Below are 13,219 nucleotides of genomic sequence, written 5' to 3' on the forward strand. Positions count from 1 at the left end.
TTTCTTGCTGCAGCTGGGCACTGTAACAGCTCCAGAGCTGCTCTGTAAGGCAAATAAAAGGGTGTGGGCCCTGCAACACCACCTGTAGTTCGCATTGTGCGTTGGAAGGCACAAAGTAAGCAGACGGGAGAAGTCAGGATAGTGCGCAAGGGCATAGAAGGGAGGGGCTCAAGAAAAGAGAAGTGGAAACAGACAGCAAACTAGGCTGGAGAGAGACCTGAGACAATGAGATCTAAATTATACCAGAGCCAACCAGGGGAAAGCACAAATGCAGTCCCCCCCCCTACCACAAATTATGCAGTCGAGATTCCCACATTTGGGGAAATCACAGAGGTCAGCATACCCAGAATGCAATGAATGAACCTCACCCTGGGAAAACAATCTTCATGACCATGGTATCACCTAAGCAAAATAAGTATGATTTGAGATAGGGCTGGGGAGGGCCGCTGCTCAGGCACACCTCCGTCAAGTAAAGGAGATTCAACTGAGGCAGCACAAGGGAACTCTCATCTGGGGACAACAACTGCAGGGAGAACACATTTTCAGACGAATGTGTGAGGGCAGAAGGCTGCCTAATACTGAAGCACCCCCCAAACAACAAACCAAATGCAACAACTAGTGCAAGCATTCCTGGGGGAAGGCCTGCAGCAGATGGATTCGCATATGGTGATGTCATCCAAGCAATGGGTATAGTTGGCTGCAACCCTCGTCTGCATATGAAAAGAGAAAATGGTCACGCAGGGCATGGCGGCCTTTGTGGGGTTGCGCTTGGATGACCCCTAGATCGCTTTATACACCCCCATCAGTGTGGGGCTCATGTTGGCCATGCCCCAGCCCCTGAAGCATTCAAGCTGATTTCTTGCAGCAGCTGGACCCAGTAACAGCTCCAGAGTTGCTCTACAAGACAAGCAAAAGGGTGTGAGCCATGCAGCACCACCTGTAGTTTGCATACACACATATATAGGACATCATCTCTTATATGCCCCAGGGGCAATAAAATAATATCCTTATCTAGGGTATCCGTCCATGCCGCTACAGCACTACACATACACACCCAGGCCGACGCAATTGCCGGTCTGAGTAAGGTACCTGAATGTGTATAAATGGACTTCAGGGTAATCTCCTGTTTGCGGTCAGCAGACTCTTTGAGGGTAGCCGTATCCTGGGACGGGAGGGCTAACTTCTTGGATAAGCGTGTTAATGCTTTGTCCACCCAAGGGGAGGATTCCCATCGTAACCTATCCGTTGATGGGAAAGGATACGCCATAAGAATCCTTTTGGAAATCTGCAGGAGATTCCCAAGCTTTTTCACATAACTCGTTCAGCTCGTGTGAGGGGAAAAGGTTACCTCAGGCTTCTTTCCCTTGTACATATGTACCCTCTTGTCAGGGATAGGGGGCTCCTCTGTGATGTGCAAAACATCTTTTATTGCCATAATCATATATCAAATGTATTTTGCCAATTTTGGCTGTAACTTTGCATCATCGTAATCGACACTGGAGTCAGAATCCGTGCCGGTATCTGTGTCAACAATCTGGATAGTGGGCACTTATGAGACCCTGACAGTCCCTGCGACATAGGATCAGGCATGGGTTGAGACCCTGACTGTCCCAAATCTTCAGCCTTGTCTAATCTTTTGTGCAATGAGTTTACACTAGCAATTAAAACATTCCACATATCCATCCAATCAGGTGTCGGCGGAGACACCACATTCATTTGCTCCCGCTCCTCTCTAATATAGCCTTCTTCCTCAGACATGTCGACACACGCGTACCGACACACCACACACACAGGGAATGCTTTTACTGAAGACATTTCCCCCACAAGGCCCTTTGGCAGAGCTGGCCCTAACCAATATGATGCCCTAGGCAAGATTTTGCCTGGTGCCCCCTAGCACCACCGCTGGTTCCGCCTCTGACCTTGCACCTCTTTCCCAGCACCATCAAACCTCACCCATAACAGTACTTATTTTGGTGTTTGTACCCCCTATATTCTTATCAGGAACAGTTCGCACATTTGGCGCACAGTCCAAAAAGGGGTGTGTTTTTGCTGGCAATGGGCATGTCCACACAATAGTACCCCCAATTAAAATTCCGCCACACAGTACTGCAATTTTATTCACATTTGATCACGTGATAGTGTCCATAATTCACATTACATCCCACAGTAGTATCACTTTACCTTATAAACGTTACTTCGTACAGTAGTGCTCCTTATTCACATTACATCACACTGAATTGCTCCTTATTTACATTACACCACACCCTATTGCTCTTTATTCACATTAGACAACACAGTAAATGCCCTTTCTATACGCAACGCTACATATTAGAGCACCTTATACACATAATGCCACACATTAGTAATGCATTTATACACATAATTCCACACAGTAATGCCCCTTACACATATGAGACACATCATTAATGTCCTTATAAACATAATGCGTCTTACACATTATGACAACCTTTATTAATGCCCTTTTACACATAATGGCCCTCATTCCGAGTTGTTAGCTCGCAAGCTGCTTTTAGCAGCATTGCACACGCTAAGCCGCCGACTACTGGGAGTGAATCTTAGCTTATCAAAATTGCGAACGAAAGATTAGCAGAATTGCGAATAGACACTTCTTAGCAGTTTCTGAGTAGCTCCAGACTTACTCGACAACTGTGATCAGTTCAGTCAGTTTCGTTCCTGGTTTGACGTCACAAACACACCCAGCGTTCGCCCAGACACTCCCCCGTTTCTTCAGACACTCCCGCGTTTTACCCAGAAACGGCAGCGTTTTTTCACACACACCCATAAAACGGCCAGTATCCGCCCAGAAACACCCACTTCCTGTCAATCACACTACGATCAGCAGAACAAAGAAAAAACCTCGTAATGCCGTGAGTAAAATACCTAACTGCATAGCAAATTTACTTTGCGCAGTCGCAGAGCGAACATTGCGCATGCGCAATTAGCGGAAAATCGCTGCGATGCGAAGAAAATTACAGAGCGAACAACTCGGAATGACCACCCTTGCGCATGCGCAATTAGCGGAAAATCGCTGCGATGCGAAGAAAATTACCGAGCGAACAACTCGGAATGACCACCAATGTCCCTTACACATATGCCGCACATTATTAATGCCCTTATACACATAATGACACACATAGTGCCCCTTACACATATGTTGCACATTATTAATGCATTTTTACATGACACACATAATGCTCCTTACTCATATTCCGAACACTACTGCACAATCAACCCACTCACATGCACACAGCACTCACACTGCCACTAACACTGTGACCTCTGCCTCTGCTTGGATACAGATGTGTCCTCATAAATCTTGCCTCAATGCTAACGTTGGGGCACCTTTTTTTTATTAAAATGCATCTTATTTGCATTGCTATGTTGTTAGGATGCACACGCAGCTTCTGCTGATTAAAATGATATGCAGCACGCCTATATACTGTGTGAGACTGTGGCTGTATCTGCATATGATATGCTACACACAGAATATAGGCATGCCGCATATCATTTTAATCAGCAGAAGTTGCTGATGCCCCTAGGCATATCAAATGCCCTAGGCAATTGCCTAGTTTGCCTATGCCTATGGCCGGCTCTGCCCTTTGGAGAGACAGAGAGAGAGTATGCCAGCACATACCCCAGCGCTATATAACCCAGGAATAGCACAGTAACTTAATGTTTGCACAGTAGCGCTGCTGTATGTAATTTGCGCCAAATTATGTGCCCCCCCCCTCTCTTTTCAACCCTCTTGTCTACCGTGGTATAAGCAGGGGAGAGTCCGGGGAGCTTCCTCTCAGCTGTGCTGTGGAGAAAAAATGGCACTGGTGAGTGCTGAGGGAGAAGCCCCGCCCCCTCGGCGGCGGGCTTCTGTCCCGCTTAAACTGTACAATTGGCGGCGGCTCATACATATATACAGTGCCCAGCTGTATATATGTTATATTTCTGCCAAAAAGAGGTTTATATTGCAGCCCAGGGCGCCCCCCCTGCGCCCTGCACCCTTACAGTGACCGGAGTATGTGAGGTGTATGGGAGCAATGGCGCACAGCTGCAGTGCTGTGCGTTACCTCAATGAAGATCATGAAGTCCTCTGCCGCCTCTGAAGTCTTCTTTTCTTCTCATACTCACCCGGCTTCTATCTTCCGGCTCTGCGAGGGGGACGGCAGCGCGGCTCTGGGACGGACGGCGAGGGTGAGATCCTGCGTACCAATCCCTTTGGAGCTAATCCCTTTGGAGCTAATGGTGTCCAGTAGCTTAAGAAGCAGGACCTTGCAACTCGGAGAGTAGGGCTGCTTCTCTCCCCTCAGTCCCTCGATGCAGGGAGTCTGTTGCCAGCAGTGCTCCCTGAAAATTAAAAACCTAACAAAATACTTTGTCAGAAAGCTCAGGAGAGCTCCTGAAAAGCACCCAGTCTCCACTGGGCACAGTATCAAACTGAGGTATGGAGGAGGGGCATAGAGGGAGGAGCCAGTGCACACCCAGAACTAAAGTCTTTCTTAAAGTGCCCATGTCTCCTGCGGAGCCGTCTATCCCCATGGTCCTTACGGAGTCCCCAGCATCCTCTAGGACGTTAGAGAAAATAGGATTTTAATACCTACCGGTAAATCCTTTTCTCTTAGTCCGTAGAGGATGCTGGGCACCCGTCCCAGTGCGTACTGTGTCTGCAGTTATTAAATGGCCCTTAACTCCAGAACATTTATGTGGAGACAACTTTCCCGACTTGACCATCTTCCTTGGACGTTTTCCCCCTGTGTGACTGCTCCCCAGCCTCGGAGGGTTGCATCCATGGTCCCTAGGATCCAGTCCTGGATCCCGAACCTTCGCCCCTCTAGGAGGTGAGAACTGTGCAGCCACCAATGGAGTGAGATTCTGGTCTTGGAAGACAGGATTATCCTCCGGTGCGTGTGTAGGTGGGATCCGGACCACTTGTCCAACAGGTCCCACTGGAACACTCTGGCATGGAACCAGCCAAACTGAATGGGCTCGTAGGCCGCAACCATCTTACCCAGCAACCAAATGCATTGATGGATTAACACTCTTGCTGGTTTCAGAATTTGTTTGACCAGACTCTGGATCTCCAGAGCCTTTCCACTGGAAGAAAACCTCTTCTGTGTCCAGTATCACTCCCAAAAACAACAACCGCGTCATTGGGACCAACTGCGATTTTGGCAAGTTTAGGAGCCAACTATGTTGTTGAAGAACTGTCAGGGAGAGTGCAATGTTTCGCACTAACTGGTCCCTGGATTTCGCCTTTATCAAAATATCATCCAAGTACGGGATAATTGTTACTCCTTGCTTGCGATCACCCTGGTGAAAATCCTCGGAGCCGTGGACAGACCAAACGGCAATGTCTGAAATTGGTAATGACAATACTGAATTGCAAACCTCAGGTAGCTTGATGCAGAGGCTAAATGGGAACATGTAAGTAGGCATCCTTTATGTCTACCAAAACCATGAAATCTCCTTCCTCCGGACTGGAGATCACTGCACTGAGAGATTCCATCTTGAAATTTAATTTCCTTAGGTAGAAATTGAGGGATTTCAGATTTCAGATTGGTCTGACTGAGCTGTCCGGCTTAGGGACCACGGAGAGGCTTGAATAAAAACCTTCTCCCTGCTGACTAAAGCCGATTTGAACAATCGGTCAGGGGGAACGTCTTGAAACCCCAGTTTGTACCCTTGGGACACTATTTGTAAAACACACGAGTCCAGGTCCGAATGAATCCAGAACTGACTGAAGAGTTTTAGACGTGCCCCCACTGGTGCGGGCTCCTGCAAGAGAGCCCAAGCGTCATGCGGTGGATTTGGCAGAAGCAGAGGATGATCTCTGCTCCTGCGATCTTGAAGAGGATGCAGACCTCTTCCCTCTTCTCCTTCCTCTACCTGCAAAGAAAGGGGAATCTTAACTTCTTGCATATCTATTGGGCCGAAATGACTGCATCAGATAATGATGCGTCTTCATCCGTTGGGAGGGAACATAGGGCAAGAAGGTTGACTTACCTGCGGGAGCTGCCGAGATCAAATTAACTAGGCAGTCACCAAACAACGCTTCACCTTCATAGGGAAGAGACTCCCTTTCTTCTTGGAGTCAGCATCAGCATTCTCTTGTTGAATCCACAATGCCCTCCTATCCGAGACTGCCATGAAATTGGCCCGTGAACTCAAGAGTCCTATATCCCTTGCAGTCTCACGTAAGTATGCTGCAGTGTCCTTGATATGATACAACGTAAGGAGTATCCCATCTCTCCAAGGTATCTATATCGGATGACAAGGTATTCGACCAATTCTTGAATACTACTACTCACCCATGCACATGTAATGGCAGGTCTAAGTAATGTACCCTTGGTTACATAACTAGAAATAATGTAGCTTCCTGCATACGATCCGCTGGATTTGTGACAGGGCCCCGTGCAGAACAGGGGGTGACTCCCACTTTATTCTGTCCGCGGCGGGAAATGAATAAACAACCAGAATCCTTTTGGGGATTTGAAACCATCTTGTCGAGCTGGCCCAGACTTTCTCAAACAGAGATGGAGGAACGTTACATCAGCTTTCATTATATATCTATATATACATACATATAGACCCCTTTGTCAGGAACAGCAGGGTCTTCAGTAATTTTAATATGTCCTTAATATCCACAATCATGTACTGAATGCTCCTTGCCAATATTGGATCTAATCAGGAAACATTATGGTCGACATAGGAATCAGTATCCGTGTCAGTATCAGTGTGTAGTAACTGGGCAAAATAACATTTTTGCGACCCCGCGGGGCCTGAGGGAAAAGAAACATAGCCATGAACATCACATCTATTCTCTACGTCTGTGTCTGGGACACAGATTTATCCAACCTTACTCTGATATTACTGAAACTTTTACCCAGTCAGTTATTGGTGGTGCCAACAGGGCCACCATCATATGTCTGCATTCCTAATATAGTTTCCTCTTGGGAAAAACATTCAGCCACCGACATGTTGACACACATGTACCAAGTACCCACAGACACATCGGCTTATGGGGGACAGACCGTCAGTAAATCTGTCAGAGGGACACAGAGGATTTTTCAGCTCACAATCCAGCGCCAAAAGTACACAGTCTGGGAAATAATAAACTCTATAGTGATAGACTTGTAATGCTCTAAAGATGTTCTGGTGAGGTGAGGAAGAAGCCCCGCTACTGTAATGGCGCATATCTGTCCCGCTCAGAAATAATTAATTACGCTAGCGGGGTAAGGACAGTGCCCAGGCACTAATGTCCACTTTTTCCAGCCTTTTGTGAGGAATTTATGCTGCCCAGGGTGCCCCCCCCCGTGCCCTGCACCCTGCAGTGCCTGTGTTTGTGTGGGAGCATGGCGCGCAGCGTTCCGCTCGCTGCTCGGTACCTCAGAATGCCATCACTGGAGAAGAAGTTCACACCCTTTGAAAGTCTTAAAGTGCCCATGTCTCCTGCGGATCCCGTCTATACCCCATGGTTCTTAATGTGACCCCAGCATCATCTGTCTTCTGGCTCTGTAAGGGGGTGACGGCAGGCTGCGGGAGTGTGCATCTAGGCGTACCTAGCGAGCAGCACCCTCAGGAGCTAATGGTATCCTGTCAGCCTGAAGCAGAGCCATTGAACTCACTAGAAGTTGGTCATACTTCTCTCCCCTAAGTCCCACGAAGCAGGGAGACTGTTGCCAGCAGCCTCCCTGAAAATAAAAAAAACTAACAAGTCTTTTCAGAGAAACTCAGTAGAGCTCCCCTGTAGTGCATCCAGTATCACTGCGCACAATACTAAAACTGGAGTCTGGAGGAGGGGCATAGAGGGAGGAGACAGTTCACACCCTTTGAAAGTCTTAAAGTGCCCATGTCTCCTGCGGATCCCGTCTATACCCCATGGTTCTTAATGTGACCCCAGCATCATCTAGGACGTATGAGAAAACAAATAACGCACACATGAGGAGGAGAGAACTAAGGAAGCTATAAGGAGAAGAGGGGAGGGAGGGAGGGTTGAAAGGTAAGGTAGTAAAGGCATATTGGATAAACTACAACCTTATACATATTCATTAATGTACCAGTAGTTAGAAGTAGAAGAGCTCTAACAGAAACCACAAAGCTTATCTAAAGCCACACCACACTGGATATGCCCAATCTCATTTGATTTTTGAAGCAAAGCAGTATTGGACTTTGTTAATACATGGATGGGAGACTGCTTGGTAGTATCAGATTCTTTAGGTGTTTTTAAACTACCAACACCATTTTCTTGGTACATTTAATTTTTACATGTATTCTTTTATGTACCAGAAGTTAGAAGTAGAAGAGCTGTAATAAAAACCACCAGCTCATCTACAGCCACAGCACACTGGATTTGCCCAATCTCTCCTGATCATGGAAGCTGAGCAGTGTTGGTCCTGGTTTTAGTACTTGGATGGGAGACCACCAGGAAATACCAGGAGCTGTGTGTATTTTTACAATACTGACACCGTTCTCTTGATGCATTCCATTTTGAAACATTGGGGCAGATCTATTAAGCCTGGTGAACTGATAAAGTGCAAGGTGATAAAGTACAAGCCAGTCAGCTCCTAACTGTCATTTTTCAAACCCAGCCTGTGACATGGCAATTAGGAGCTGATTGGCTGGTACTTTATCACCATGCAAATTATCATTTCACCAGGTTTAATAAATCGTCCGCTTACTCATTTATGTACGAGTAGTTAGAAGTAGAAGAACTCTAACAGAAACCACTAAGCTCATCTACAGCCACACCACACTGTATATGCCCAATATCACCTGATTTTAGGCCTGGTTTGTTCTTGGATGTGAGACCACCTGGGAATACCAGGTGCTGTAGGTAGTTTTATACTACCAACACCGTTCTCTTGATGCATTCTATTTTGAAACTTATTCATTGATGTACCAGTAGTTAGAAGTAGAAGTTAGAAACAGCAAAAATCATCTACAGCCGCATCACACTGGATATGTCCAATCTCATCTGATGTTGGAAGCTAAGCAGTGTTGTGCCTGGTTAGTTTTTGGATTTCAGGTCCTGCCTTCTGGTTTGGCCACGGCACCTCGGAAATTCACCAAGGTCATGGCCGTGATGACGACCCTTCACCATCGGTGGACCAGGGAGGAATCTCTCCTCCCGATAAACATTCTGGAATTGCAGGCAGTGTTCAATTCATTGACACTGGCCCTGCCTCTAGTACAGAACAGGCCTGTTCAAGTACAATCGGACAACGCCACCACGGTAGTGTACACAAATCATCAAGGCGGCACTCGAAATTGCATAGCAAAGCTGGAAGTATCAAAAATCCTCAATTGGGTAGAACGTCATCTGCCAGCAATATCGGCAAGTGTTCATTCCCGGAGTCCTCAACTAGGAAGCGGATTTCCTCAGTCGTCAGGACGTTCACGCTGGAGAGTGGAGAGGCCGCAGCAGAAATGTCTGCACTGGTGTCAGTAGGTGACTGAGGCAGGGATGACTGGGAGATAGTGGGTGACTAAAGCATGTATGAGTGGGAGATAGTGGGTGACTGAGGCCGGGGTGACTGGGAGATAGTCAGTGACTAAGGCAGGGGTGATAGGGATATAGTGGATGACTGTGGCAGGGGTGACAGGGACAGTAGGAGACTGAGGCAGGAGTGACAGGGATAGTGGGTGACTGAGGCAGGGGTGATAGGGTGACAGTGGGTGACTGAGGCAGGGGTGACAGGGATAGTGGGTGACTGAGGCAGGGGTGATATGGAGATAGTGGTTGACTGAGGCAGGGGTGACAGAGATAGTGGGTGACTAAAGCAGTGGTGACTGGTATAGTGGGTGACTGAGGCAGGGGTCGCAGGTATAGTGGTTAACTGAGGCAGCGGTGACTGGGAGATAGTGGGTAACTGGGGCAGGGGTGACAGGGAAAGTGTGTGACTCAGGCAGGGGTGATAGGGAGATAGTGGGCAGCAGATCACTGCCTTGCTGACAGCAGCACATCCCTGCTTCACTGACAGCAGCACATCCCTGCCTCATTGACAGCAGCACATACCTGCCTCACTTATAGCAGCACATCCCTGCCTTACTGACAGCAGCAGATCACTGCCTCACTGACAGCAGCAGATCACTGCCTCACTGACAGCAGCAGATCACTGCTTCACTGACAGCAGCACATCCCTGCCTCACTGGCAGCAGCAGATCCCTGCCTCACTGGCAGCAGCAGATCCCTGCCTTACTGACAGCTGTATATAGGGCCTAATTCAGACCTGATCTCTGCTGTGCATATTCACACAACAGGAGATCAGGTCTGAAGTGTGTGTGTGTGCTGGTGCCGCAGTGCACCGGCACATGCCAGAGATGCGATCAGCATCTCTGCCCAGTGAGCGCCTCTGCCAACACATACTTATCTTGCATATGAGATCTCTTGATCATAAAGATAGTTCTCACAGGGTGAGGTTCATCCATTACATTTTAAAGTAGGAAGGTACAAATTACATATTCAAATTACATATATGTGCTGGATTCAAATGTTTTCCCCCCTTCCTTTCTCAATTGTGCCCATCAGCAGCTATTCTAATGTTGCTGCCAATGGGTGTGACACATTCATTTCTTCTGTGGGGTACACTGGACTCCACAAGGATTCACATTGGGGTGTAGAGTAGGATCTTGATCTGAGGCACCAACAGGCTCAAAGCTTTTGACTGTTCCCAAGATGCTCAGCGCCCCCTGCTCTATAACCTCGCTTCCATGAACAGGGAGCTCAGTTTGTAGTTGGTGCCTTCAGTAGCAGGCCACTTAACAGGGGGCTGCCTCAGGCAGCCTATTCTTAGCTATTAATTTTGACAAGAAAAGAAGAACTTTTTTTATAAGAATCTACAAGGGCTGCAGCAGGCTAGGTCTAATAGACATCTTTACTGCAGCTCCATCACTCCCAGCGGCGCAGTATACTCCCGTGCCCTGGTTGCTGGGTCACTGCAGCGGAGGCTCCGGTTTCTTCCTAAGGTCAGTCACACACACACCGCCCTCCGGGATCACGAGGCCGCTGATGAAAGGGAGGTAAGGGGCTTCTGTGCCCACACTATACCGAGATCCAGCGTGGCTGTAGGGGGCGGGCCGTGTGCGCACTGGCGTGGACACTGATTACTGGGCAGCCGCTCCACTAGCCACCAGGGACAGTTAAGGAGCACCGCTCTGGGGGTTTTTCTCCTATATTAACCCCATTTTGTACTACCTGCAGTGCATTGTGATAGGTAATAGAGCCTGATTCAGGTTGGATTGTAATCGCAATAAGCAATCCAACTGCAAAAATTGCTAAGAGCATACGCATGCGCCTGCATTTTCTGTGGCACCCCGCAGATAATGCGATCACCTCTGACTGTCAATCGGTGCGGGGGGGGGGGGGGGGTCAGCAACAATCCATTTCAAAGTCGGAGATGGAGCGGTGCAGGGGCAGGGCTACAAAATGGGGTCGGCAACGGAGAAACATGAGGCGTGGTCAGAGCGGCTGCATGACATCACATGCAGCCGCTGCGATCACAAAAATGGTGGCGGCTTCCTGCGCACACGTACAGTCTGCACCAACAGGAGGCTAACCCATTTTTTATGATCACGCTGAACTGCACTGAGACTGCAATTTCAGCGTGGTCAAGAAGGGAGGCGGCATGCTGGGTGGCCATGCCCTGTGATGGGTGGCCCCAGCATGCGAACCAAAGGATTGCAAATTCTGTTACTTAGCAGAATTTGCAATCCTTACTGAATTAGGCCCATTGATTACAAAATTGTAAACAATATTTGAAGTTTTTCTTCAGGGACTAACACAAAAGATGCTTGGGGCTACTAACACATGGGTAAGCCACGTAAAGCTTCCCATGGGTCAGTGGCATCACAACAGGGTTGCGGCACACACCCGAGTGTCACCCGCCAAGGGGGGTGACACCACAGTGCCGGCTCTTCTTCAGTGACAGAATATGGGTGTTTCACTGTGACATTACGTGCAACACCCAGTTTCTGTCACTGTGCAGGAGCCAGCACCACTCACACACAGGGTCCCCGGGTGCAGCCCCCAACCCCCGGGATACCCGGAGCAACAAAATGGTGATTCAGGCCACGCCCCTACCTATGAGACCATGCCTCCTTTTTACCATTGCGCTGCTTATCTGCGCGCACTGCATTACAATCTCCTTCGCCACCTCTCTGGGTGTCACCAGTGATAGTGACACCTCTGCCATGCTTGTAGCAGCTGGTCCTAAGATCTACGCCTCCAGCCCTGAGTGTTTGCCCATGTGACTTGTTGATCATCATAGCGAAGCAGATGCTTACAGAAAACTGCAGGGGCTTAGATTGAAAAGAAAAACATTGATGAACCCATCATTTCAGAGACAGGGTCTGCCACACGACTGACTGAAATGACTGGTTGGTTTGTGCCCCCACCAAAAAAGAATCAATCAATCAATCAATCAATCAATCAATCTCTCCTTGCACAAACTGGCTCTACAGAGGCAAGATGTCCACCTCATCATCCTCCGATTCCTCACCCCTTTCACGGTGTACATCCCCCTCCTCACAGATTATTAATTCGTCCCCACTGGAATCCACCATCTCAGATCCCTGTGTACTTTCTGGAGGCAATTGCTGGTGAATGTCTCCACGGAGGAATTGATTATAATTCATTTTGATGATCATCATCTTCTCCACATTTTCTGGAAGTAACCTCGTACGCCGATTGCTGACAAGGTGAGCGGCTGCACTAAACACTCTTTTGGAGTACACACTGGAGGGAGGGCAACTTAGGTAGAATAAAGCCAGTTTGTGCAAGGGCCTCCAAATTGCCTCTTTTTCCTGCCAGTATACATACTGACGTGCCTACCTGGATGCGGTCACTCATAAAATTCTCCACCATTCTTTCAAAGGTGACAGAATCATATGCAGTGACAGTAGACGACATGTCAGTAATCGTTACCAGGTCCTTCAGTCCGGACCAGATGTCAGCACTCACTCCAGACTGCCCTGCATCACCGCCAGCGGGTGGGCTCGGAATTCTTAGCCTTTTCCTCGCACCCCCAGTTGCGGGAGAATGTGAAGGAGGAGCTGTTGACGGGTCACGTTCCGCTTGACTTGACAATTTTCTCACCAGCAGGTCTTTGAACCTCTGCAGACTTGTGTCTGCCGGAAAGAGAGATACAATGTAGGTTTTAAATCTAGGATCGAGCACGGTGGCCAAAATGTAGTGCTCTGATTTCAACAG

General features: G+C 48.3%; 1 non-coding gene across 1 annotated transcript; it reads right to left on the bottom strand.

Moving 5' to 3' along the window:
* Positions 1–253: 253 nt before the first annotated feature.
* On the bottom strand, positions 254–419 carry LOC135041665 (U1 spliceosomal RNA). The gene has a single exon (XR_010235051.1). It is a non-coding gene; the product is annotated as a U1 spliceosomal RNA (small nuclear RNA).
* Between the last annotated feature and the right edge of the window lie 12,800 nt (positions 420–13,219).

The sequence above is a fragment of the Pseudophryne corroboree genome, unplaced genomic scaffold (genome assembly GCF_028390025.1).
Source record: "Pseudophryne corroboree isolate aPseCor3 unplaced genomic scaffold, aPseCor3.hap2 scaffold_802, whole genome shotgun sequence".
Taxonomy (NCBI): domain Eukaryota; kingdom Metazoa; phylum Chordata; class Amphibia; order Anura; family Myobatrachidae; genus Pseudophryne; species Pseudophryne corroboree.